The 7933-nt window shown below is 37.1% G+C and overlaps 1 long non-coding RNA gene across 1 annotated transcript; it reads left to right on the top strand.

Moving 5' to 3' along the window:
• Positions 1-2199: 2199 nt before the first annotated feature.
• On the top strand, positions 2200-6007 carry LOC118478946. The gene is made up of 2 exons (XR_004859377.1): positions 2200-2308; positions 4334-6007. It is a non-coding gene; the product is annotated as an uncharacterized LOC118478946 (long non-coding RNA).
• Positions 6008-7933: the final 1926 nt, after the last annotated feature.

The following is a 7933-nucleotide window of genomic DNA, read 5'->3' as shown; positions in this document are numbered from 1 at the left end:
GCACACGTGTGTGTGTGCATATGTGTGTGCATATGTGTGTGTGTGGGTGTGCCTTCGTGCGTGCGTGAGTACGTGAGTGCGTGCGTGTGTGTGTCTCGGTTGTTTGTTATAAAGGAAGGAGAGTGCCCTTTTGCGCTTAATGGTTACTCGCCTACATTGTTTAGGTTCTACTTATTGAATTGCTTATTTGTAAGTGTGAACAAATACGTTATCTATAGTGTAAACCCAAGGTCGTTAACATGATGTTGTAATGGTTTATTCGTCTACGACAGGAACAGCGTTTAATGTCTGTATAGAGCAGAGTAAAAGGAGCCCACTTCTCAGTAGGAGGTTTGGCAAGGTTGGACGGTGTCCTCTCTTCGTCTGTCTTACTAAAATTGAAACTTGTACTTGAACAGCTTTTAAAAAATAAATAGAAGAGAAACAAGAGCACCAAGTTTTTGATGACAAATGCGACGTTATAATTTATTTGTATTAGCCAATTCTGACGTTGCTAGTTCATAATTATACTGTTCATGGAAATTAGACCAGATAAGAAAAGATAAAATAATACAAGACAAGAAGATAAGACAAGACAAGACAAGATAAGACGAGACAAGAATGATAAGATATAACAAGATAGGCAAGACCAGATAAAATACGCTACATCGTATTGAGCCCATAACAGAATTGTTCTTTCATAAAGGTAAAAAAAAAATCCATAAGGATATATGTTTAACAATTGTACGTGTTCGATGCTTTACAGTTTGTAAGGTATTTATGATCTTTCCTTATTTTCCCTTACCTATACTCTTTGAAACCTCGAAGGGTGCACAGTAGTTCACTCTCTGAAATAAATCTCTTTCCATCTTCTTCTAGCAATGACACAGCATTGCCGATAGGAATATTTTACTTTGCTTCATAAAAAGAAAACATGTTAGTTGCTCCTACATAATGTTGTATGCAGGGTAAAACACTCCTTACAAATAATATCATATACTATAATAATGATTTTAGATTAGTTTTAGTAAGAGTTTTACAACACTTGCAATCCAATTAGATCAAAATACTGCCGACTATTAGAGGTGTTATAAGAGAACAATGAACACGAAAATAAGGAAAAGAGATAAGGAAGACACATATTGTTTGAAAGGAAAGAAGGAGCAAACCACACCAGAGCACCCACGGACCACCTGCCGTATGGCATCCTTTTCTGGTTGTCTGTATTGGTTTTACTTTTAGTTTTAGCAAAAGGTTCACGGCATTTGTAAAACAACTAGGTCAAAATAGTGCCGAATAATTTTTAAAAATCAGTGTTATGTGGTGCTCGCAACTGCATAAGTTCATTAGAGCGCGAGGGAAACATTAAACACTTTAAGTTGGTAGGAATTTGAATTTTGCCAGGATGGCGGCCGAATCCTACTCTTACCGGTTTTAGATCACCAAGGGATCTTTAATGGACATATGGGCACTAGATGTTTGACCACAAAGATGGAGTATAGAATATGTCACCACCTACACCACTGAGGACTTATTTTGTACCTCACATAAAATGTGCAGTTATGCTGTTGCGAGCGCCGTAAAACCCTCTACTATTAAAAAAAAGATAAAATGTAAATGGAAGAGTAATCTATTTCATAATACACATCACTTTTATTTTTTTAAAACTCCGACCAAGGCTCAGGCTCAGGCTCAGTCGTTAAAATCTGTGTAGTAAAGCCATAAACTCGTAAAAAAGCCAACCCCCCTACCCTTTTCCCCCTTTCCAGCCTTCTGTGTTCTTGTGTGTGTATGTACAGCTTGCCATGGTTACTAAATTCCCATGGCTCGGAGCCGCAAATCTGCATTTTGTTCTGCTTTGGTTATGATGTGTTAAAATGGACTCGTTACTGTTTTGGATATATCGACTGCTATAACTGTTGCTGCTTTCTGCAGGTTTCTTTTTCGTGTGTAGTATTCATTTTTCCTTTTTTGCTATATTTTTTCCTGTGATGTTATTGCTATTTGCAATCTTTGGCTTTTGGCTCGTTCTACATATTATCGAGGTCACTGTCTTCAGAGTCGACGGGGAATATACGTATTTATATAAAATTACACACACTACCACACTCACGCACACACACAAATACATATATATATATATATATATATATATATATATATATATATATATATATTTATAGGCCTAAATAGAACTTGATTTCCTATCTCTGTTCTTTGCATATGATACCTCCTATTTCACAGATCTATGTACCAGATATTGACGATGAAATTGAAATACCAATTAAAAAGGAAAGACGGAGAACGAGCACTTCTGTTCATTTCGATCGTAAGATAGCTTTTTTGCTTGCATGGCATGACATGGCTGCCTGAGTTTGCTTTGGTGTTTGGTTTTTGCCAATTAGGATTTTAGCCTGCACTTCTAAAGGGACCCTTGTACCTCCTCAGCCAATGCTTTTGAAATATAATGCACACATACTTTTATACTCCTATACCCTTATTGTTTTATCCATGAGGAGAAAACAACTTTGTAGTTACCTTTGCACCACAAGAAACAGTGGATTCGTATTCATACGCCAAGAAATATTAAAATCACGACTCAGAGCAGCGATTTCTCGAAAGGCGGTTTTCAGTGGGATTATTGCTATATTCATATTTTTTCCTCTTTCAGCCTTTGAATACTGTATTTTATTTTTTAAATGAACATATTTATTCAACTCTACTGACGTGAAACATTTGTAAGTGTGATTCTATTGCACGATATGATTCACTCTTTAATTTTGTTTTTTAACTGAAAGTTTTTTTGGTACTTACTTATTTGCTCCTTAGCTCTCAAAAGTATGAATATTATGTTCCCTGAATGTTTCTTGCCTGCTAAGAGAATTGTGGCAAATATTATAGTTGCGTTCAACTTAAAAAGGTATATATTATTTCAAGAGTGACTGTCATTTTAAAACTGAATAACTCTACATTTCACCCGAGCAGAGTTTCTTTTGAAACCCTTACTTGATCACGCAAAATTTTACACTCTGTAATGGAAATTTGCATATTCCTTGTTTCAAAGGTAAACCCTGAATTCGATTTTGAGGGATCATTAATTTTCAAATACACTCCCATTCTGCTCTCAAATCCATATTTGTGTCTCTGGTATAGCGGTTAGGCGTTCCCTGTTGCACACAGAAGACGCTGATTTAATTCCCTTTAGGAGAGAATTTCTATCGAGCATCTCGGTCTTTCTGCTGGGATGTTGTATCCCTCTCAGCCCAGTTGACCCTTGCAAGCGGGGTCGAAGCCCTTCTCCTATATGTTCTAAACTGTTTCGACGGGGGCGTAAAACACACTTACGTTCAAAACACAGTTTTATTTCCAACTCATCTCTTTCGAGATTTAGCCCTAAGGAATTTAAATAATTCATTTGGCTTTTGTAGACCACGCTGTGCTTCCTGTTACATCTGGGCTACTGCATAGAGAAATATTAGACGTGGATGCATTCTTTTTGGCACTGTTGTGGGCATGCTTGATTTGGCTGCTTAGTATACCTTGTTATCTGTAAACCATTCAATGGTGACTATGCTTTTTCTCTGCAGTTTTTCAGGCTTGCTTTACCCCCTTTTTGAAATGGGAGAGGGACTAAAAGTGACAACTTACAACCGTCATCCTCCCCTTTAAAATATAATACAACCAACCAACAAACTAAGCAAAAAAAAAAATAAATAAAAAGCAACAACTCCCCCAAAAAAGACAAAACAACAGCAACAACAACAACAACAACAACAACAACAACAGCAGCAACAAAAAAGATTATCCGACCTGAGTCTCAGGGTTCGTCCTGCCATAGCACTTCTTGCTACAACTATGAGGTTTTAGACACAAGGTGTTCACTGTGTTCTATATATGTCTCTCTATATCTGTCAAGATATAATACATTTTCCTCTTCTATATATGCACACCCATCTACCCACCTACCTACCCATCCACCCATTGCCACTCCCCCCAAAAAAACCAAACACACTTACACATATTATATTCAGTCTCCCTCCCCCTCCCCTCTCTCTCTGGCTTTGTCACTCTGTCTCTCTGCCTCCCTCTGTCTCCCCATGTCTCTCTCTTTCTGTCTTTTTCTTTCTCTCTCTCCCTCTATCTATATACCTACCTATCTACCTCTCTTTTGATATAGATTCCCTCTAGAAGTCTTCAACAAGAGTTGGCTTTATAGGTGCACAAAATATAATATCAAGGTGTTGGTGTAGATCTAGTTTATTTTTCGTACAACAGTAATTATCTTTGATACTTTTTTTTAAAAGCCTCAATTAACGCTACGTTCATTGTTTTTCATGTTCTTTTCACCCCTCAGACCTTTGAAGTGACGACACAAGTGACGTATTTGTAAATAGAGCGATTCAAGTCCACGACAGAATGACACAATGGACGCAGAGAGTGAAGCTAAGGGGAAGCCGACTGTTGAAGAATCGTTACCAACCTGTAATACATTGTGAAAATGCATATTACTTTTTTTAACGTCCCCATTGACACAATTTAGATAATTTAAGAGGCGTGCTCCTTACCCTACATGTCATGGCCAACCTGGATTGAGAAAGATACACCATTGTAGCTGAAAGACTCGAGTACTTGATAAAATTTTTTGGCCACACTAGAATCGAATTCTGGTCTCCTGCGTGCGACAGCGAAGCGCCTAACCGCTACACCACATAGACGCTGTGGTCCACATCGTGTAAGAAATACACATTAAGTTTATTATGTTATCAAATTATTTACTATACACGTTCTCTGCCACATAAGGTCGTTGGTATAGTGGATTTCATGCATGAAAAGAATAAATGGGTCATACAGCGTTTCTATAGCTGCTCACAACCTCTGGTAATTCAAGTCACACCACTGACAGCTCAGCTTGAAGTAGCATAACGAATGGCGGGTGACGACAAGCCAAATGTTATGAAGTTAGATGTAAATGAGGATTCCTACGAAGTACGGACATTATCCCATTTTGAAACGTTTTGAATTGTCTGTTTTGTTTTATTTCTTCGTCTCTATCCTCATTGAATCTCAGTAGATAGAACGGTCACCGTCACAAACGAGTAAACGGAAAGGTTTTACCGGGCATGCTTGAAAAGTGGCCGTGTGGTCTACAGTATGGAAAAACGGAATTCCCTCTTCGAGAATTCTCGTAGTTTTTGTCAAAGTGTGACTATGCTTGTGCTGCCATTCGAGTCACCAAATACATGTACATAATGTTGTACAATTTTCTAGAGATATGTGTAACTTAGTAAATAGCTGGAATTATTGTGTCAGTCCCTTTTCTGAACAGAAGATTGATTATAGAGTGCGCATAGGAGAAACAGTCTGGCTTTTGTTATTTCACGTGTCTGTTAATGTGGCTGATTCCTTAAAAAACCCATCTGAAACTGGTTTATTGATATTTGGAGAATGAGCAAGTCCCTTGTCCATATCTGACGGACCGATCTCAAATCTTTACTATAATATAGACGTTGACGAGCAGAGCAAGTAACTGACTTAGGATTCTTTTCTATTCTGCAGTACAAATATTTTCTGGTCGGTTTGAAGCATGATTTTGTAATATTTGATGTATTATCCTGAAATGTGCGCCTTTTCCAAGACTCATTAAATCTGAATTTTTCAAATCCGACTAGCACTTCATTGGCATAGTAGGCCCCACGCTGACGTTTTCTAAAATACTTTCAAAAAGATCTCCAAAGACTTGTAAAATTATGAATATTATGCGATTCCCAAAGGTCTGAACGTTATCGAGTATTATTTTCTTACCTGAAACTGAATGTTCTTTAGCCGGACTAGTTGAAGAGAAACTTGGGAAAAGCATAATGAAGAGAAATGCGATTTTTTTCTTCACAGAGTTATGACGAAAAGAAATGTAATTTCCCGACGTTTTAGACCGGTCCGAGATATGGCTTTGGGAGCATATTATTACATTAAATCACGCATGGTTTCTTAGATGATTATATTTGCATGCCGCGTTACTTTCTTGAAAAAACTATAAAACAAAACTTTATATAGAGCTTGAACTAGCAACAGGGTAACAAGCTCGTTGTTTGTTTATTGGAGAAAGTTCTATTCTTAACCTTTTTAAAACTCCAAAATAGGTAAACAGATATTTGTTTACTGATGTTACAATGCTTGTTGTTGCTTTTCGATCAGCAACATTTCGAAAAACCAATTGCAAAAACGTTGTATGTACAAAATTAACGTATATATATATATATATATATGAATTGAATATGTAATATGTATAGAGTTTTAACTGCAGGGTGATCCAAAAAACCAACCTAACAACTTTTTTGGTTTAAATTTTCCTTTGTACTCACGCTCTGCAGTTCAAATTTGTACTCAACATTTGGAAGTCAAGAGGAATTTGTCTGATATTCATTTTAAATAAATCCACAGAATAGTTTTGCTCCCCATAGCGAGTATAAAAACAACCCATTTTCAGCTATGTTCCCTTTTTGTAGCATGACCCACTAGTTCGCATTAGGCCTACCACTAAAAAACCCCAACGATTGCACCATATTGCAAACTAAAGTAGCCTAAGAGGCCAACAGAAGTTTGCAGATGGTTTTTTTCAAGTTTTCTTTGCCTGCTGAGTTCATGGTTAAGATTAGTAAAGAGCAGAAAGCTTTTTGTATTGAACATTTCCTCACCACCAACTCATTTCGTAAGTTTCACACAAGGTACAGAAATACTGTTAAAGTGCCCCGAAGGCCTCCTTTGATGTCAAGGATGAAAATGGCCCTTCAGTTAGGACCTTTAGAGAATCAGATCTAAAAATTCCCAGACAAAACGACCACTTCAGGTCATACAAACGCCGTTCGCACCCCCTTTAAACGTCACCAGGGTGCAGAATTCAGTAGATGAGCCCCATGAGACGTCAGTCCGTTGACGATGTCTGCAGCAGAGACTTTCCTACACCTTAACGGTGCGCATTCCCAGGGCAGATCTTCATTTACGACTGTACCATTTTCCCGTTCGCAAAGCTATCAGAGGATAGCAATATGTTCATGATTCCTCGATCGTCTTGAAAAGCGTGAACATTTCCTCTTTGACATTTGGTTCCTTGATAAAGGCCATATTCACCTTTCAGGTTATATCAACTCCACAAATGCTGTCTATTTAGGCAATCGCCCCACCTATTGTCTCAATAAACAGCTGTAAGGTGTACAGTGTGTGTAGCTTTGAGTACTTATGGTTGAGTGGATCCTTGTGTTTGGCCACCACGGAACATTACGAACGGCGCGTTAAAATGTGTCTAGTCCAAAGGGGGACATAATATAGACCATTGGTTCTCGGAATTCCACAATTTGAAAAATATTTTTAAAAACTGTGTAAGAGAAAAGAAATATTGTTAAAAGGTGACAACGATGGAAAAATTAGATTAAAAAAATAAAAGGAAAGGGAAAAACAGACCAATGATTTCATGACTGTCATAACAAGATCTTTTAAAATGGTGAATTTTGCATTTTTATGCAGTTTTCATAAAAAGCCGTTTCCGGTTTCGAAAATAAGTTTCTTTTAAAAAAATATTATAGCAAACGAATTCCTTTTGAATGAATTATATCTGTTCCAAATTACAACATTCTGGCACAAATATTGTGGGAGATATTTAGAAAAAAAGTTGTACAGTTTTGTTTTTTTTGATCACCCTGTGTGTCAATTTTTTTCTCTTGCCCTGTTTTTAACTAAAATTGATTATTTTTACAATCAATGAAGGGACATCGACGGTGGAGGGAATTATACAGACTGGTGTATACATGTATTTCATTCTTTACTTTAGAAATACTCGTGCGTGCTATCTTGTGTGCATGCATGCGCGTGTATGTATGTATGTATGTATGTATGTATGTATGTATGTATGTATGTATGTATGTATGTATGTATGTATGTATGTATGTATGTATGTATGTAT

Source organism: Aplysia californica, unplaced genomic scaffold (genome assembly GCF_000002075.1).
Source record: "Aplysia californica isolate F4 #8 unplaced genomic scaffold, AplCal3.0 scaffold01269, whole genome shotgun sequence".
NCBI classification, from domain to species: Eukaryota; Metazoa; Mollusca; class Gastropoda; order Aplysiida; family Aplysiidae; genus Aplysia; species Aplysia californica.
This window is presented reverse-complemented; position numbering and strand designations above follow the sequence as displayed.